This window comes from Mytilus trossulus, chromosome 9, assembly GCF_036588685.1.
Source record: "Mytilus trossulus isolate FHL-02 chromosome 9, PNRI_Mtr1.1.1.hap1, whole genome shotgun sequence".
In the NCBI taxonomy this organism is placed as follows: domain Eukaryota; kingdom Metazoa; phylum Mollusca; class Bivalvia; order Mytilida; family Mytilidae; genus Mytilus; species Mytilus trossulus.
The window spans coordinates 75,842,533-75,864,449 of record NC_086381.1 but is presented as its reverse complement, the minus strand read 5'-3'; the positions used below and the strand labels follow the sequence as shown (position 1 = coordinate 75,864,449).

The window sequence follows — 21,917 nt, the reverse complement described above, 5'->3', positions numbered from 1 at the left end:
CGGTGGATTATATTGCATATTGTATGTTGTCATTGTCACAGACATGTAAAGCAATCGGGGGATTATATAACATTTTGTCTGGTGTCTTTCAGACAAACAGCATAATAACGTGGAGGATTATTTTATATGTGGTCTTGTGTCATTAATACACACAGCATACTAAACCTGCGGACTATTTAATATGTTGGCTGACGTCATTCAGACAGACTGTATAATCAATCAGAGAATTGTGGTATATGTTGCCTCGTGTCAGTAATACATACAGCATAATAAACCGGAGGTTCTATTTTATATGCTGGCTGACATCATTGAGACAGACTGTATAAACAATCTCAGGATTTGTATAGGTTGGGTTGTGTCATTGGGAGAGAAAACCTACGCAATTGGTGGAATCTTTTTTGTTGTCTGACGTCATTGAGACAGACATCAAAGTCAATATGTTGATTTCATTACATGTTGTCTCGTTTTAGGTATCAAACAATGTAATATGGTAAACCTTGAAACCTTAATAATAATTTACCCTTTGGAACTTAGAACAATAAAACCATAAAGACGTGTATTCATTCATGCAAGAGTAAATAATTCTGGCTCTAGGTTTGGAATTTGTATTGTAGGTTTATTGGTCTAGGTTTATGAATATTATTTAATGAGAGGGGGGCAATGCCTTCTTATGTTCACCCGTTTTGGCCCTTTCAAGGTGTTGTTAACTGTTATCTGAGACAAATTAAAGCTGTTAACTGTTTTCAACCCAAATTGACAACTGTTTTCAGCATTTTTGCATTTTTGTTAACTGTTTTTTCCACAATTAAGAGGTTGTTAACATGTTAACGAATCCCCTTACTGCCCCCCTTTTTAATTGTCGTTGGTGTATGATATGAATCCTATTTCATTATGTTGATACACAACCATCTTGACTTGTTTTATTTGAACATGTTACTTAACAGGCATATTATAAGCCTCTTCTTTATTGATCAGTCAGTTGATAACATTTTTACAACAAACAAACAGGTCAAGTGTCAAAAGGGGAAGTCAGTGAACACTGACAAAATCAATTAAATGGATTCAACTACATGTAACAAACCATTTTTACTGATTATCAAATATTACATAATTAGCGAACTAGTATTTCGAAACTGTCTGCCAAATGTTATTGCAAAGTAAATTTAGTATTAACGTTTTTAGAATGAAAGACCAGTAAAACGCGTGGTTGTTTTTTTTTAATTCAGCATATAGTTGTATCTTCAAAAGGTCCAGACTAAGACTGATATAATCCTACACTTTTTTATCAACCTTTGTTTTCATCTTTCCTATGATAATGTTATTTGTATATTTCAAATCCTCTTACAAATATCGTCAAACGTATAAAAATAAGCCAAAGTGGCGAGATTACATTAATATTTTAAGTTCTTCTAACAATCATCGATGTCGTTAAACAAGTTGGCGAAATAAAATACTATATATATATATATATATATGTACGTCTGAGTCAGTGACAACCCTACAACAGATGTATCCATCGGATCGCCATCAATGATGGTGATACATGGCTGTGTACATAATGTATATACAACTCGTCTAAACATCAACCCAACATTGTTAGATCTGTAAATTTGCTTTCGCAAATTTTTGGCTCTTCCCTCGCCGGGATTCGAACCCATGCTACTGTGATATCGTGACACCAAATCGCCTGCACTGCAGCCGTCCCGCTAGACCACACGATGTTTAGACGAGTTGTATATACATTATGTACACAGCCATGTATCACCCATCATTGATGGCGATCCGGTGGATACATCTGTTGTAGGGTTGTCACTGACTCAGACGTACTTATGAATATAATTATTTTCTGTGACTGTATCTTACATTAATTTGTAGGATCCTTTACTATAGATAATTTAGCTGATCTGTAACAATAACATCTTCATGCCTTATATATCATGTATTGTAGTACGCCGCTAGATTAAAACTGACGTGGAAAGGTAACACTTGCCCACCGAAAGCTCTTTTTTTTGAGAGCCCAGGTGGTCGTGTGGTTCGAATCCCGGCGAGGGAAGAGCCAAAAATTTGCGAAAGCAAATTTACAGATCTAACATTGTTGGGTTGATGTTTAGACGAGTTATATATATATATATATATATATATATATATAGAACAAAACAAGCTTACTGACCGTATATTACTATAACTTTTACATATTGCTTGTTAAAGATAATTTCGTCGCCTTTTTAATGTATTTCCTCGTAATGAATAGAAGAGCAGGAAGCAACAAATTATTCAGAACGAGACAGTGATGAATTGCTCTTCTATTAATTGTACAACACCTAGGTCATTAAATTGTAATTATAAACCGTCACCGGACTTATGATATCAAATATTGATGAAACAAAATGAAATAAATACAGCATTTTAGACAGTTTGTTTTCGACCATACAATCCCAGTACAAAATTTTAGACAAATACTCTTAAAATGTCGCATGTCGTGCGACTGATACAGTGCTTTTTTCCGCAATTTGCTTTTTGTCTGCTTTTGCTTTTTGTCCGATAATTTGGCTTTTTGTCCGAAACTTTTGCTCTTTGTCCGTTGCTTTTTGTCCGATAATTTGGCTTTTTGTCCGAAACGTTTGCTTTTTGTCCGTTGCTTTTTGTCCGTTTTGCTTTTTTTCCGATAATTTTGCTTTTTGTCCGACACGTTTGCTTTTTGTTCGTTGCTTTAAGCTCGTTTCGCTTTTTGACCGATAAGTTTTTGTCCGAAACTTTTGTTTTTTGTCCGTTGCTTTTTGTCCGCTGATTTTGCTTCATGTCCGATATAAAAATGTGTATATTTTTTGCAAGTTTCATATTGAACATCAAAACACCATTTCTTTTTCATGATTACAAAACAAAACATACAAAAGTGATTGCGCATATTGTCAATGTAGGCAGAAATGTTAAATGTTATCGTGCATATGTATCATGTTTATAAATTTTGCGTTTTGTGTTTAACAGTTTGTAAGAAATATTTCAAAGCTCAAATTTCAAATCATGTACATTATTTATAACATATACTGAGTGCTACAAAAAAATGCAAATGCAATGCTATTAATTTTTTCTCTCCAAAAACACAACTCTATTGACCAAATAGTCTTTTCTCATCACTTGATGCCCGTCGTCTGTCGTCGTCGTCGTCGAGCGTTAACTTTTACTAGATAATCTTCTATAACAACTGGTCCAAATTCAAACAAACTTGGCAACATTCACCATTTTAAAACAATATGTCTTATTAACCTGCCTGCCAATCAAGATGACTAACATGACTGAACTATAATGTATTGGGTAAGATAAAAGTTTTGTCTATAATTTTGAAAATCACTTAAACTCAAATGAGAGAAATCTGACAATATCAGGATGTTGAGCTCTACGGATTGCCAAACATGTCAAAACGGTCAGATGATGACCCAAAATTGGTTTCTGTTCTCTAACTATAGTTTGCCTCAACCTAATGTTATAAAACTTAAACACAATTCGTATTACCTCATAACTCAGAAATTTTTGAATTTTGATGGTGTCACTTGTACTGTTCTAAATTATGCCCCTTTGCAAATAGAAAAACTGTTGATTTTTTTTGCCGTTCTTTAACTTAAAAAAAAAAGGAATGAAATGTGCAATGTGTATTACTACAAAACACAGGTCAAATAGGCCTACTTCGATTCGTCCAACTCGGGTTAGTAGAGTCTATCGAGTTTACTCGACTGACAACCGAACCCCCCGAGTTTGACCTTTTGAACCTACCCGAATTAACTCAACATGGGTAGGGACAGGTTAAGTCGAGTTTCAAGATGGCGTCAAGTAGTTGCAACAAATAAAAGTGATACAAATAAACTGGTATTTGACAAAATACAGCCGAAAAAAACAGCTGACAAGGGGAATTTATTATTGCCTGTATTTCGGAATCAGCCAATATTGTTCATGTGTATATTTGGTCCTCAAATCTCTTCAACTTCGTACTTTATTAGACCTTTTATAAAATTGTTGATTCGAGCGTCACTGATGAGTATTTTGTAGACGAAACGCGTGTCTGGCGTAAATATTAAATTTTATTCCTGGTATCTATGATGAGTTTATTATCAGCTGTCGGTGGTGGTTAGAAATAAAATAGAAATTAATTGTTTTTCTTTGAACTATTTTTTTAACTCACTTACAAAAATACTTACTTATAAATTAAGGGATGTATCTCCCTCATGCAAAGCTCTGACTCCTTTCACGGATTTGGCTATACTTTTGGGAACTTTTGGATTATAGCTCTTCATCTTTAATATATGTTTTGGATTTCAAATATATTGGCCACGAGCATCACTGAAGAGACATGTATTGTCGAAATGCGCATCTGGTGCAAGAAAATTGGTACCGTTAAGGTACCAGTCATGTATTACAACTTTTTGAACTCAATTTGTTTCTGTTTGATTATAGGTTTATGATGAAATAAAATATATATATAGACTTTAAAAAAAATCTTGCATCTTTTGGGGATATCAATTAAAGAGAGTGGAAGGATATCATGTTTACTGGAAGTGGTGCTGCCTAGTAAAAACAGCAAACAGAAAGTAGAAAAAAAATGTTTTGACTTCAGGATTGCGTAACTTTTTATTCTTCGTGGCAACACCCTTTATTTTCCGATTAAATCACAATTTCACATTTTAACATACATGATATGAACAGGATTTTTTTTTTCTTTGTAGCATTTTTTATTTTTTTATTTTCAAAGATCAACTGTTTAGCATGTTAGCCTATGGAGCAGTCAATTTCAAGACTGCAACCTGCATAGGGTAATTTTTTCATATGTTCACTGCAAGGAAGTAGCTTATGTGGACTTATGTGTGCCCAGAATGATAAAACATTATGATTTAAGAACTTTTTAAGAGAAAAAAAATGTATGGGGTATCAAGTTACACTGAGAAACTGATATTATGTAATAATTATGCATTTTCATACTAGACACCATTCAAAAGTATTAATAGATATAAAGCACAACAGTTTGAGGCAAATTGAGATTTTGATGGTTTTACATACATGATTTTCAATTAAAAAGAACATAGAAAGATTTTTTTCTCAATGAAATCTTCTTCTTATGATGCAATTTTAAGTTGCACAGTTTTATTTCAAATAAGAGCAAAGTTGAAGAGACAGCTACATACAAAAGTACTGTTTTTACTTTAGGGTTATTATTTTCATGGTTCAATTGTTGACATTTAGGTAGAATATGTATAAAATGAACTTTGGGTGAAAAGATTTTCATAAAATGTTCATTATTCATGAGTCTATACTTCTTTTCCTGTCTGCGGCACTGCATGGTTAATTGAAATTTCCATATTTGGGTTAAAAAAAAATTAAAAAGTAGAATTTTTCGAAAACTATCCATCATGACATGGATTTTTGTGATTAGATGTGACAAGTAATCAATATTCACTAACTTGAGTATTCATTTTGTTTTTTCTTGAATTTTATTTCAAATTTTATATGCATTGGTGGGTCAAGTACAGTCTAAAAACCATGATATAGTAGGCATGTATAAAGACCAGTATAGTCAAACAAGAGAAAGGTATGGTCTTTCTTGTGTCCAGATAGTTTTATTGTAGCAAATTCTTTAATATGGGTAGTTTTTCAATTTTGACTTAAACAAGAGGCCCACTTGGGTAGATTTCATTGAAAAAAGGGGGAGGGGTAAACTATTGAATGTGGTTCATTTAAACAGGAGGAAAAAAATAAAAATAATAGATAAGAACACTTTTCTAGCTCCACAGTATCCAAATAATAGAAAAAACATTCATGAAGATAGACTAGAATGAGATTTACAGATCATTTAGAAGACATGACTGATTGCCAAATTTTACCTGTTTTCAGAAAGGGGTATTGCTTAAATAGTGGGGTTATTTTCATTAAAATAGAAATACAGTTCTAATAATGGCACTTTTTATGTTCAAATATGGCTTCTTAATGAATTTAAGTAAATGAATTATTTGTTTAAGACATTTCATGAATGTTATAGTTACCAGTCTTGTATTACAACTCCAATTTCCGGTGCATGTCAAAACATGGAGGGAAACAAAATAGTGCATTTTTTTCTGAATTTTTTTCTGACCTCAATTTTTTCTGTTTGATTATAGGTTTATGCTGAATTGAAACATATATATAAACTTTTAAAAAAATCTTGCATCTTTTGGGGATATCAATCCTTTGAACTTTTTGAAAAACTAAGGATTTTCTTATCCCAGGCATAGATTACCTTAGCCGTATTTTGCACAACTTTGTCTGGCGTACTAAATTATAATATTGGTACCTTTTGATAACTATGTTTACTGGAAGTGGTGCGGCCTAGTAAAAATAGCAAACAGAAGGTAGAAAAAAAATGTTTTGACTTCAGGATTGCGTAACTTTTTATTATTCGTGGCAACACCCTCTTTTTTTCCAATTAAATCACAATTTCATATTAGTACATACATGATATGAACATGATTTTTTTTTCTATGTTGCATTTTTTATTTTTCTATTTTCAAAAATCAGCTGTTTAGCATGTATGCCTATGGAGCAGTCAATTACAAGACTGCAACCTGAATTTTATTACAAACTATTTTTCAAAAGCAAACAGGATCAGAACTTTTCTTTGTAAAACACTGTGTTATATTTTTTTTATTTTAATGCTCAACAAAAAACAAAATGTTCACCTCCATTATAATAGACAACTTCGATTCGGAACGGTTGCGCACATGCGCATTAGCACTGACCTTTCAACTAGAGTTAACCCGAGTTAGGCGAATCGAAGTAGGCCATATATATTTCGGTGACCTCACTTTTCCTGCTATGCCCCTTTATAAATGGGGAAGATGCTGACGTTATCGTTTTTGTTTTCTTACCTAAGTTCTTCTCAGGCAAATGTTATGAAACTAATACACAATACCTATAACAACAGAATTCAGATTAAGGACAAATTTGGGTAGTGTCACTCAAGCCTTTCTTAAGTTATGTCCCTTTATAAAGGTAAATACAAGCGGAGTCATTATCTGTGTCACATGGACTCATTTCCCATGTATTATATGATTTATTGTCTGAAATGATTTTTACCTATTATTTTTTGTTTTTGCCTTCTATTTTGGAAATTATAGTAAACAGAAAAACTTTATGATGATCAGTAAGTTCAGTTCTACAAGTCAGGCAACAGGGTCGAAATCAGTAATCGAATATTTATTACAGAAAATGGCATTTGATGATGATTTTGACCATTTTTAATTTGTTTGAGTTTTTTGTCTCATATCTTTAATCTACAATAAAGACTATACGAAGGCGACATCTTATTGGAGTTATTGTCCTTTAATGTAGTGTCTTTCCACATTTTTGGATTGTAATTAACAGAGAATCACGGTCAAATTTGTAATTAATGTAGCAAAATTTGGTTTTGTTTGTTTGATAAGTGATGTGTTTAAACTGGCATTTTTAGGGGAGATAACTATAGAATAGTACATTTTCTAAAAGTGTCTACATGAACTTTCGCTATTTTAAATTTAAGCAGAGAAAAAGCGCACGGTGACCTTACTTATCTATTGATATTATCAAAGCATTTTCTAAAAGCTATCATCTATCATTTGTTTTCAATTCTATCGTTCAGTTTAGCATCAGATTACGTAATGCTATTTTTCCCTGTATAATCCATACAAAATGTATCATTTTGTCACAACCTATATCTTGAGAAAATATTCGTTTCCCCATCATATTTGTTATATTTTTTTACATTTCACAATATATACTACGTGTTAATAAAGTCTGAACAAATTCTATCATTTTTAATCTATACTCCTATACCACTTTAAAGACGATTTTCACTACCCATTTTTCGTTTTGTCGAATAGTATAGAAACTCATAGATTAAGATACACTTTAAATCACATCATTATCAAGTCAAGATCTACTAACAAGTAAAATGTTGCCGACATAGTGAGTTAAACTGGTCTCTTTTAAAATTTTATTTCATCACGACCTCTCAAATCTAGATAGTATGCATGCATAAGTATAAACGTTTGGAACTAGATAAAAAAAAAACGATGCCTACCAAATAAGTAAGTTTGTCTAAGAGCAATTTTAACTTAGAGAGTGAGAGTCTAAATTATGTCAAATAATTCATAAACAAATTATCGACTCAAAATTTGTAAAAAAAAATATTATTATTTACCAATTATTCTAATGACTTTATACACTGTTTCATTGCAATATAAGTCAGTCAAAACTCAACATCAATTGGCGCTTTGCACTTATCATAGCAAGCCTTCTCAAAAGTATAACGTAGAGATAAAATTTGTGAATGGTAAAAGGTTAATTAATGCTTTCCGTTCTATTATCTATAATATCATCATTCACTGAATGATAAATGAATTAATTTCTCATTAAATAAAAGAGACGTGGGTAGACAGCAACCAAGCGACAAAAATGATTAAAGAGGACAACAAAAAGTCTTCAACAAAAAACAGGTGTTTATACGATATGTCAAGCTCTCAATATTCTCGATTCTATTTAGATTGTGAATACATTTTAAAAAAAAACTATCTTCCAATAGGTTGGATACATATTTGTTTTCTCCCATGGTCAGTTGCTAGTATTGCTTGTTTACACGAAACAAGGTTTGGAGACTCGTTACAATTCCTCCTTTTCTTTTTTCAAAGTCACAACGATATGCTAACATTTTTAGAATTCTCCCTCTCCTAATAGTTTTGAGACTTTTTCTTCTTCTCATTATTATTATCTTTTTTGTTGTTGTTTGATTGCTTGATTGGTGTTTAACGCCACTTTCAGCAATATTGACGATTTTCTTGGAAATTTATCTTTAAACTATAATGCTGTGGATTCATTTATTTTCGTGGGTACTAATTTTCGTGGTTTGAAGAAAACTTACATAATTGTGGATATTTAATTTCGTGGTTATGGCAAAGTCTACACTCATTTCTTTAGAAAATTTGTTATTCGTTGAATTTTTGAATTCGTGGTTCTTCTGTACCCACGAAATCCACGAAAATTGGTATCCAACGAATATTAATGAATCCACAGTATATAGAAAGAAGCTCTACGGAGCAAAAATGATCAACAAAATAAGATCTACAAACAAGTCAGCACAGACGACTCTTGGAAGGAGTGGTTGCCCTTTAATGATGATAAATTTGAGTTTAACGGAAACTATACAAAATAGATAGAAACAAAAAAAACGACAATGGTTAGCAAATAAGACATGATCAACAAATTAGCAAATAAGAAATAAAAAAGAGTACCAATGGTTGATGGACTCCTTATAAGCGTTAAATGATTATTTTTTACAAATATTTACTGTTTTTACCTTAAATCTTAAACTATTATACTAGATAGAGGGAAACTTTGAACAACGCAAAATTTATATAGACTAGTTTCAAGACTTTTACCTTAAATCTTGAAACTATTATAGATAGATCGAAACTTTGAACAACAAAAACGATCACCAACGCAATGTTTGAAATTGTTGCTTATTATCATGAAAACACTGAACGATAGATATACAAGCGAGAACAAAAGAGACCTTGGATCCCGTAAGAAACACATGAAACGGAAACATGCATTGATTGATTGATTGGTTGGTTAGTTGGTTAAACATGTTGATTAAACACGTTGGTCGGTTAAACATGTTGGTAAACACGTTGGTTGGTTAAACATGGTTGTAAACACGTTGGTTGGTTTAACATGTTGGATATGGTTAATTAAAACAAGGGAAAAAAGATACCTTGGATCCCGTATTCAACACATGAAACGGAAACATGCATGCATTGATTGATTGATTGATTGATTGATTGATTGATTAATTGATTGGTTGGTTGGTTAAACATGTTGGTTGGTTAAACACGTTGCATAGGCTCAATTAAAACAAGCGAGAAAAAAACCCATCTTGGATCCCGTATTTAACACATGAAACGGAAACATGCATTGATTGATTGGTTGGTTGGTTGGTTAAACACGTTGCTTACACATGTTGCTTAAACACGTTGGTTAAACACGTTGGATGGTTACATACGTTGGACAGGCTCAATGACCTTGACCTCAATTTCAAGGTCACAAACCAAGGACCTCAAATCAAAAGACTATAGGTCTTATTTATATTTGGTTAAGGAGTTACATCACTATACGTGTATTTCTAAATACAAGAGGGGAGAAAACTCCCTTTTACGTTTAATGTACCCTTGCAATTAAAATTTACGTGTTACGACATGTCACAACAAACAATTTAGTTTAACTAATCTGTGGTTATCTTATACAGTATCTGGAAATAAGAGAGAATAAGTTAAATTCAAAAATTAGAATATGACCTTGACCTTTGACCTTGACCTAATCTTAATTTTTTTGGACCAAGGACCTCAAATCAAAAGATCCTTGGTCTCTAGCACTTATTTTTTAAAAGATAAAAATGCATATCACTTATATCAAATGCATGAGGGGAAATAACTCTCATATGGAGCGTTCATATCACTTCGGTCAAAATAGGACAAATCATGCGAAAGATATAACAAGCAATTTTGTAAAAGAAATTTGTCATAATATTTCACGGTTGCGAAGGAGTTGCGCTCACAAGGAAAACAGTGTTTGGGGAGATAACTCCTACAAAGAAAAGAATTCATTTACGCAGAGTGAATTTCAAAAGCGCATAAACTGTTCGATATCATATACCAAATATCTAAGCGACATATTGCAAAACAAATGTTTATCGCAAGAACACAATTAGGCGGAAGAAAAAAAAATAATCAGAAGAAAAACAATAGGTCTTTCCACAGAAAAGTGAAAAGACCTAACTAGGAATTATATCAGATGCTCCTGAATCGTAAAACACGAACCCTACTTAACACTAGGGATTATATCAGGTGCTCCTGAATCGTAAAACACGAATCCTACTTAACACTAAGGAATATATCAGGTGCTCCTGAATCGTAAAACACGAACCCTATTTAACACTAGGAATTATAGCAGGTGCTCCTGAATCGTAAAACACGAACCCTACTTAACACTAGGAATTATTCCAGGTGCTTATGAATCGTAAAACACGCACCCTACTAAACACAAGGGATTATATCAGGTGCTCCTGAATTGTAAGCATGTGGCACTCGTCATGTTGCTCTTGTAGTTCAAACCCAAGCTAGGTCAATAAAGGATGGAATACATGTAATGATATGTTTAACTAAAATAGGAAGGTAAATATATTGGAAAATGATGCTTTTTATGTAAAGAATAACCATGCAAATAGGCCGGAATATATCAATCTCCCAGTTGTTTAGATGTTATAGGATTTGCATTTTCTATAATGATTTAGTTTAAACATATTTATTTATAGTGGATTGGGAAACAAGTTTTGCAACTTATATTAATCCCTTTTCACTTTGCGGGGTTGAGTGCTGCCTTTTAGTGGCATTAGCCTGCTATTTTTCGAAATCGACAAGGGTGTCTTTAACGTGCAAGAGATATGGTTCTCATTTAAACGGGTCAACCATTCATCGTCCCCTTCCGACGGACTAGCATCGTTTTCTCAAGACCATACTCGCAAATGGTGTCAAGGTAGAGCCGAAAATTCAGTCCCTGAAATGTTCATCCCAGATTATCATGATATATGGTTGATGCTTACAAGAAAGCTATTGGACAAAAGTTCCAGATGGAGAAATTCAAGTCGACCCTTCGAATCCGTTAAGGACGCCATCATGATTTGGTTAACCAGTATGACATATCTATTTCGCAGATAACGACGGTATTGTTCCAATGGTCGTAGCTGCATTCAAGTTCTCTGTTCTACGAAAGTGACCTACCGAATTAGATGTATCAAAGGGTTTGTACTAATACTATATGACTGGTGCACTTGTGGATCAGGATCTGCTTACCCTTTCAAAATAAATTGGTTAAACGAAAACCGTTGAACAAGTCTTTCCAGAATGCACTACAAGCAACTGACCAGTCAAAACTAGTGCATATTGATGGAAGTAAGTGTGATTTGTGAAAATATACTGTTTTTCAGCATGGGTTCGGTTAAATATGTAAGGGAAGTAAATCGAACAAAACACCAAATCTGAGTATTCCTCAGGTTGAGGTAACTGTGTGATAACACACTACAAAAATGAATATAAATCGTGCATTATTTGCTTTACATCAACGTTGACCAGTACAAAACGTAAGTTGCAATTTAAAGTAAATGGCGGGCATGCAAAGTAGTATAGTATATTTATTTGGTAAAAAACGTGTATAATCATTGAATTTTGTCAGAAAAGACACCTAAATTGTTGTATAAACGATTTTTACAACCCCTATGCGAGAATGTGATTTGTCATGTCAGAATTTCCTAATATAGAAATCAGTAATTTAGGTATACAGCTTATACATATAGTCTTTATCCATTCTAAAAGATAACATTTGAAAAAATGCTATCTTCAAGGTTTTTAAAAACTCATATCAAGAGAGGGGCGACAGATGGAAATGATTTCAACTTCACCATTTGAACTAATGGTTTAATAGCTTCCTTGAGAGCAGAAACCTTAATCAAGGAAATCATGATATCAAGTGTTCCAATTAGCATTTTTCTTGAAGGACCGATTTTTTGTCATATTTGCCCTTTATGCGAAAAATTCAATATATAAGTAATTTACAAAACTAATGATTTTATGATATAAAGCTGGAATGACCCTTTGTGACAATTCTTTAAATATTTCACTCAGAATTAACGTCTATATCCCCTGACCTGTTCATTGGACATTAACCTCCTTTTAATATCAACATTTCATCTTATAGTAAAATTTCAAAAAACTAACTTCCGGCCTATCCAATGAAATCAATAACATGTTACCAAGTCAGGAATATGACAATTGCATTTCATTCGTTTGATGTGTTTGAGCCTTTGATTTTTTCCATTTGATGTGGCACTTCCGATCTGAATTTTCCGTTGAATTCGGTATTATATTTTTTTATTATAGTTGTACTATTTTTGTCAATCCCAATTTACAATGTATTTAAGTGATACATGGAAGTTGTTACTTGTTGGACTTTGGCATTGTTTAGTACTTATAAAATATATAACACAACGGCGATGTCAATTCTAAAAAAAGGTACATAATTGGAGGATGGGTAAGAATTTACAATTGTTTGATGGCCATATTAAACAATGTTTTCTTGGTAATAATAAAAAACTGATATATGTAACAGAACAATTAAGTAAGTAAGTAAACACCATCTGACACGATCAAAACTGAGAAAAAAGAGGAAAAAAATAAATAAAATGATAACAACATTTATTCCAAGTATGTCATCTTCGTGATCACTGTCACAATGTCCTTCATCATAATTTACAAAAACGCAATTTGCCACGTTATGCAAGGAAATGGTGATTCCAATATATGGAACAAGATGAACAAATGATGTAGATACATTTATGTTTCTGAAGATGAGCATCACAATATAACATACAAAGACAATTATCTTAATATAACATAATTGTAGAAAAATTCAAAATATCTCGTTGTTTTGCATTTTAAAGTAGATACGGTGTAGGAATTTCAAGCTTCGGGTACAAGATGAATAGTCTTAAGCAAGACGAGCATCAACTCAGTAAGAAAACACCGAAATGGCTATCTAGTTTTGTTGTAATTAAAATGTCTGTCAGATACAAGATGGACACACTGAGATAAGAATTTTCTTACTATAAAAACCATTCTACAACAATTCACAGTGAGATATGTATGTATTACTTTAAGATAAATTATTTAAGTACTTGTATCTCCAATCCATTTATTATCTGTCATGGAAAATGTTTTTTTTCGAATTCATAATAAGGACAAACTATAAGCAATCCGTGTCTTCATAGCAAGGATCATAACTTAGTAATTGAAACGAATTGTTACACATATGTTAGTCATTACATGTAACTAGTTATCAAAGGTACCAGGATTATAATTTAGTACGCCAGACGCACGTTTCGTCTACAGAAGACTCATCAGTGACGCTCATATCAAAATATTTATATAGCCAAACAAGTACAAAGTTGAAGAGCATTGCGGATCCAAAATTTCAAAAAAATTGTGCAAAATACGACTTAGGTAACACGATATCAGATACTCGCAACTTGTCCTTATAAGTTCATGAGCATTCATAAGTCGTAGTCATAATAACACTTTCAAGAAGTACACTTAACCTATTTTTCATCGGGGCAATAAAGCAATTTATCAAAAATTAATATTGATGAGAAAAAAACATCCTGTTATGAGGAAGTTGAAACGTCTGTACTGATGAAATGTATTCATTTTTGTTAACATTTAGACAACTTTATTACAAGTTATCACAGGTTTATAACGATTACTTTCATCAAATAGCATGACAGCATCCGTGCAAGTGCAATTTGCTGATAAAAGTTCATAACGCTTATGTCAATCAATATATAACATGACGAAATCCCTGAAAGTTACTTTTGAAGCTTACTGTCATTTCAACCTACTTCTAAAATGTTGTAGAATCTACAAATCTTTATTTTTTTATATCAAATTGTTTATTGTTTCAAGATTGATAATTAAAGCAAGTTGTAATGAAATCATTTGAATCATACTAAATGAAAATTATGTCGCGCATTTTCTTTTTTTTTTAAAACATGATTTATACAAAATTATGAATGTCTAGAGGTCGGTGCCAGTTTTGTCTTAATTAAAGTTTCGAAGATAGCAAAAATGTTTTCATAAATTTGTTTAATCAGTCAATTGTGATAGTGTATGTATCTGTCCGTGTCATATAATAACGTTATCAGTCAATTGTGATAGTTTATGTATTTGTCCGTGTCATATGATGACGTTATCAGTCAATTGTGATAGTCTATGTATCTGTTCATGTCATATGATAACGTTATCAGTCAATTGTGATAGTCTATGTATATGGCCATGTCATATAATCACGTTATCAGTCAATTGTGATAGTCTAAGTATTTGTCCGTGTCATATAATAACCTTCAAGTTCAGAAACTGAGTACATCAACCCCTTTGTGGTTTAACTGTAAACGCTTTCCCATGAATAGTCCAGTTTAAGAAAAAAAGAGAAATATTATGCTTTATGTATAGTGAATCGTCTATTATGTGTCCCGTTCATCTGTGTAAATAGCCTTCATTATGACCTTTCTAATAAAAATGTAGATGCAATTTCAATAGTAAACAATATTCCAAATGTAACCTATAAATAGAAGTCAAGTGTTTTTTCTTCACACACATCAGTTCAATGTTTCACATTTTCAAACAGCATCACCATTACGATCATGGGGAAGGGGGTGGTTCTTTAAATGAAGTTAGTGATTGTAATTATCATAATTATGAAATAACAGCGAATTAGTTTAGTGAATTCAATTGCACATTAAAGCGCTCAACAGACAGCATCAGCCACCAGCAATCTGAAATGTCTTATTAGGAAAAAAAACACTACGAATTTGAATCACAGACGAATACAATAAATGATTAAGAAAATAACGACGACCATTACCCCAAAACTCGGATAATATTCTTGATAAATCAGACTATAACATTGTTGTTATTGTTGTACATTTTGTTCGACCTTGAAACCATGTATATACAATATATAAAGTACTACGTGACAAAGTTATAAGTTAAATAATTACGCATCATAACAGGAAGATGAAGAGTATAAATATAAGACGGTTTCCGTAGGTTACAAGTGTATACCTTATATTCTCAACAGTATCAATTGTTTAAATTTTGGACGTAATATTAAGTAACTATATTATAGGTGGGAGAGGCTAATAATTTGTAAACGTTTTTTTTCAATTTTTATCTAAAGTTATAACAGTAATCACTCAATGCTACACACATCATGTTTAGAAACATTGAAAAAGGCAAGGATTGCATATACTTTTTATAAATAAATCATGTTTTGGATCTTGCTAATGATGGTTGATTACTTTTTTTGTAAGAAGGGTTTTAGTTACTTGATACTCGGAAAGTGTATAAAAGGCTATTTTTTTGTCTTATGTCAAAATCAAAAGAAGATGTGGTATGAGTGCAAATGAAGCAACTCTCCATCCACAATCTATAAAAGCCCACCATTTTAGGTCAAGGTACGGTCTTCAACACTGAGTCTTGGCTCACAACGAACATCAAGCTATACCCCCGCCGTTTCACTAGGTTTACAAGTAATTATCTTATGAATTAACTCAGATATACTCATTGATAATTTCTGAGGTTTTTTTCTATTATAGTTTGAAAAAATCAAATTAATAAAAGCATCGAACTCCAACAGATATTCAAAAAGAAAAATACTTTATAAAATGCCAAAATCAAAATCTCAAGCACAACATACAAATTGAAAACAACTGTCATAATCCTCACTTTTTTACAGGAATTTTCTACTGTAGAAAATGGTGTATAGGTAGCGTAATTTGTAGTACAATCAGGTTTTACTGATATCGACAGAAACATAACCAAAGCTTACGAGTAATCTTTCAAAGGCAATGTTGTTTCTTCGTGTGCATGCATCTTGAACATTGTAGGTATTTATAATTGAAAAAAAAACATAAAATAACCTAGGTATTGAAAACAATTAATTAAAAATTATGAAAGTCAAACAATTTACAAAAATAACGTATTGCTGTTATCCAGATTAACTGTTCTAGTGTCGACAGCGAAAGTTTCAAATTCAAAATATGGCTGTTCTCGATATTATATAGACATGATGTTAACCGATTTTGAAACAAGTAACCGGAAATTTGATTAACTGTTTACATTTGAAAAAATCTCACATTACAACAACATATGAATGTGTCTTAAGATAACCAATACAAACAGAATAGATGCTGTAGGATTGCTATGTAAACAACTATCCATCAACAGTCAAGCAGAATTTTTTTGCTGTATGCAAAAACAATTGAAAAGGGGAGAGAAGTATTGATTTATTCGATGAAAGTATTATGATACGCATGCCCAGTTAGTGTTGTAATGTATATAGGAGGAGTAACGGGTAATTGACATGACATTGATCAGATTTTAAATTTCAATTTCATGGTCAATACTATACGTATAATGTCCTGTTTAAGTCAACACTGAAGCCTATAGTTCATTCCGAAACGTTGATAAGGTTCCAAGGTTACATCCACGTTTTTTTTATGATTTGTAGGCAGTACTTTTTTTACGTTCTAATTCATTTGTGTAAGGTCGGACTCGGCGCATTTACCTATACCATAAGAATTGGTATAACGCATTTTATTGTAAACAAGAGAACATGCACGTGTAAATGGTATATGTACAATTGTTTTTCTACCAGTGTTAACATTTCGTGCAGCTTACGCGCTGTTCTTTTCCACAAACATCATCAAAAAAGTACCTTGTGAAGAACATGCAACACATTGAAACGGTGTCCAAAACAGATACATATTATTGTGAATTTGCAATAAGTATATAATGAATTAAACGAGGCTTTGAGACAGGTATACAGTTTTTAAACGAAAGGAGACACACAAAATTGAATGACAACTGACGGCCTTCAACAATGAGAAATACCTATCCTGTATAGTTGAAAGTGTGACACAATTCAGACTAAAAAAATGACAGCCACATTTATATAGAAAAGTATGACAGACATGAACCACTGATAACAGGCCTATGTATTGGTACAGGCACATAAAGTAAATGGCGGATTGAACTATGACTGTTACCGCTCAATTCTTCATAAACATGGGGAAAAATGCACTGTACTAATAAGTTAACTTGATCAATTGGTTCGAAGCACTGATAAACCAACTTACACAAAAGCAATAGTCACAAAACAACTTTAGTTGTAAATAGGAGTACTCACAAAAACTGATAGTTAGTTTAAAGCACAATTATTACATAGTTTAATTATTGTTCTATGATCATGTTCACTACGAATTAACCTGTAAGTGTTTGTTCGTTTATTAAAAGCGTTTAAATGATATTTTATACATATTTGAACAAAGAATTGTTTTTTTATTTCCACATTATTCAACCTAAGGTTTTTTTTCATATTTTAAAACGGTCGTTATATGTTGACTGGGGAATGTATAATATTCAAAGACGATTTTATATTCCTGCCGTTTATCTGTTCACTTCTTGTGTCAAAATACTTTTGTTAATACGTCACGGTTATTGAAAACATAGACCAACACAGTGTATGGAACGTATGCTTGTGGATATAAAAAGACCGCTTTCAAACTTGATTGGTTCTTTCTGAACTGGGCAATAAGCCCTCAATAACAGTAAACATTATAACCTGACTGCGTTTACCCTAGTTCAAACTAAAAAAATAATGGTTTATAAATAAGAATAAAACTCTGCCAATCAACTAAGTAAGACTCGGTTACATGTATGGTAGCACTCGGTCAATCTGCATCAATGCTAATCATGTAACAAATTAGATAACGCTCAATCATTCAAACTAAATTTCCACGCGTTTAAGTTCTTATTTGACTTATCAACAAAATGAGCAATCATGCTTTATAAACGTTTACAAACGGCTAATCGACAATACAACCACTGAGATATATTATAAATAACCACCGGTCAATTACCAAAATGACGGTAACATGTTGTCATGTGTAAAACGACTACGTACAAGGTAATATAGAAGACAACTGCCAAAATGCAAATCTAAAAAAAAATTGACAGACGGCCAATTATCTACGCAAGGACCACTTATGTAATGATTAGATAAGCAATGGTTTCTTACAAAACGACCAGTTGAATAATATAATGAATTACACTCGATCAATATACAAAAAAAAACACTAGGGACAACTTGGCCAATAAACAACACGACCACTCGTACAATATGCATGATATGAACGATAACTTTTAAACTATCTTTAAAAGAAAAATAACCAAGGAAATATAGAGGATGACTCTCGGCCAGTGTAAAATTGACCATAAGTTATTTCGGACCGTTATATATTCTGTCATTTTACATTTATTTCGACCTTGAAACAAGGTTTTAAATATAAACAATACATGTACTACGTGATAACATTATAAGTTGAATGTTTACTCATCATAACAGGAAGACATAGGTTGTAAATATAGAAATTTACACTTGACATCATCCGTAGGTTTTAAGTAGACATGTTCAATTCTCTACATTTTCTGATTTTAACCTTATATCATGTACTTTTTAATGCATGTTATTATGAGTGTATTAAATATTTAGGGTATTATGGGGTAATTTTGTATATATAAAGGGGTAATATTTAGTAAATTAATGGGGTAATAATTTTTATATTAAGCGGTAGTATTTGGAATATTAAGAGTTTATAAGAAAATAAAAAAACAGTCAATACAAGATGTTAAATGTATTAACAAAATTTGTTTCTAAAGCACATAAAACAAGGGTGTGGAATCCAGTAATTTTGTTCGTTCAATGAATTTTAACTCCATTTGTTTACTGGAATTTTAATTCTTAACTTTAAACAGCATTAATACAGGTATGTTCTTTGCTTTTTCTTGGTGATGTATAACGGTGTTTTATTAAAGTGTACAACAGTAGTGATGCCCTCTCTCTGTTGTTTTTAAAAACATTGCTCTATTATATGGTGTCTGACGTCATGAAGACAAACATGATAATCAATCGATGTATCTATAACATATCGCCTGGTGTCATTGAGACAGACAGCATAATCAATTGGTGAAATACATTGCATGTTACCTGGGGTCATTGAGACGGACAGAATGATAAATCGTTTTTTTTTATTATATGTTGTCTGGTGTCATTTAGCCACACGCATAATCAAATGGTGAATTACATTTTATGCTACCTGGTGTCATTGGAACGGGCAGACTAATCAATCGGGGATTGTATCATACGTTGTCTGGTGTCATTAAGACATACAGCATAAACAATCGGTGGATTATATTGCATAGTGTATGTTGTCAGTGTGACAGACATGTAAAGCAATCAGGGGATTATATAACATTTTGTCTGCTGTAATTGATAAGTCTTGATAATCAATCGGGGGATTATATAACATATTGTCTGGTGTCTTTCAGACAAACAGCATAATAACGTGGAGGATTATTTTATATGTGGTCTTGTGTCATTAATACACACAGCATACTAAACCTGCGGACTATTTAATATGTTGGCTGACGTCATTCAGACAGACTGTATAACCAATCAGAGAATTGTGGTATGTGTTGCCTCGTGTCAGTAATACATACAGCATAATAAACCGGAGGGGCTATTTTATATGCTGGCTGACGTCATTGAGACAGACTGTATAAACGATCTCAGGATTTGTATAGGTTGGGTTGTGTCATTGGGAGAGAAAACCTACTCAATTGGTTGAATTTTTTTGTTGTCTGACGTCATTGAGACAGACATCAAAGTTAATATGTTGATTTCATTGCATGTTGTCTCTTTTTAGGTATCAAACAATGTAATATGGTAAACCTTGAAACCTTAATAATAATTTACCCTTTGGAACTAAACTTAGATCAATTAAACCATAAAGACGTGTATTCCTTCATGCAAGAGTAAATAATTCTGGCTCAAGGTTTGGAATTTGTATTGTAGGTTTATTGGTCTAGGTTAATGAATATTTAATGAGAGGGGGGCAATACCTCCTTATGTTCACCTGTTTTGGCCCTTTCAAGGTGTTTTTAACTGTTATCTGAGATAAATTAAAGCTGTTAACTGTTTTCAACCCAAATTGTCAACTGTTTTCAGCATTTTTGCATTTTTGTTAACTGTTTTTGCCACAATCGAGATGTTGTTAACATTTTAACGGACCCCCTTATTGCCCCCTTTTAAATTGTCGTTGGTGTATGATATGAATCCTATTTCATTATGTTGATACACAACCATCTTGACTTGTTTTATTTGAACATGTTACTTAACAGGCATATTATAAGCCTCCTCTTTAATAATGAGTCATTTGATAACATTTTTACAACAAACAAACAGGTCAATTGTCAAAAGGTGGAGTCAGTGAACACTGACAAAATCAATTAAATGGATTCAGCTACATGTAACACACCATGTTTACTGATTATCAAATATAACATAATTAAAGAACTAGTATTTCGAAACTGTCTGCCAAATGTTATTGCAAAGAAAATTTAGTATTAACGTTTTTAGAATGAAAGACCAGTAAAATGTGTGTGTTATTTTTTTAATTCAGCATATATTTGTATCTTCAAAACGTCCAGACTAAGACTGATATAAAATTACACTTTGTTTATCAACCTTTGTTTTCATCTCTCCTATGCTAATGTTATTTGTATCTTTCATTTCCTCTTACAAATATCGTCAAATGTATAAAAATAAGCCAAAGTATCGAGATTACATTAATATAAGGCTCTTCTAACAATCATCTATGTCGAAAAATAAGTGGGCAAAAAAAATCATATAAATAAAACAAAACAAGCTTACTGACCTTATATTGCTATAACTTTTACATATTGCTTGTTAAAGATAATTTCGTCGCCTTTTTAATGTATTTCCTCATAATGAATAGAAGAGCAGGAAGCTAACATTTATTCAGAACGAGGCTGTGATGAACTGCTCTTCTATTAATTGTACACCACCTATGTCATTAAAGTGTGAAATAAAACCGTCACCGGACTTATTATATCAAATATTGACGATACATGTACATGATAAAATAAATATAGGATTTTAGACAGTTTGTTTAACCAAGGAATTCCAGTACAATATTTGAGACAAATACTCAAAAACGTCGTGTGTCGTGCGTCCGATGCGTCTCTTTTTGTCCGCAATTTGCTTTTATCCCGATAATTTTGCTTTTTGTCCGACACTTTTGCTTTTTGTCTGTTTTGCTTTTTTTCCGATATTTTTGCTTTTTGTCCGTTGCTTTTTGTCCGTTTTGCTTTTTTTCCGATAATTTAGCTTTTTGTCCG

At 32.3% G+C, this 21,917-nt stretch overlaps 1 protein-coding gene and 1 long non-coding RNA gene across 2 annotated transcripts in view; both read right to left on the bottom strand.

The window, feature by feature from the left end:
- LOC134683433 (uncharacterized) overlaps positions 1 to 21,626 on the bottom strand; it is an 89,200-nt gene extending 67,574 nt beyond the window's left edge. The window contains exon 1 of the long non-coding RNA XR_010101024.1: positions 21,434 to 21,626. This is a non-coding gene — a long non-coding RNA (uncharacterized LOC134683433). The remainder of the gene's footprint in view (positions 1 to 21,433) is intronic.
- Positions 1 to 21,917, bottom strand: part of LOC134684945 (uncharacterized) — a 267,814-nt gene that overhangs the window by 120,740 nt on the left and 125,157 nt on the right. The window lies entirely within an intron of this gene.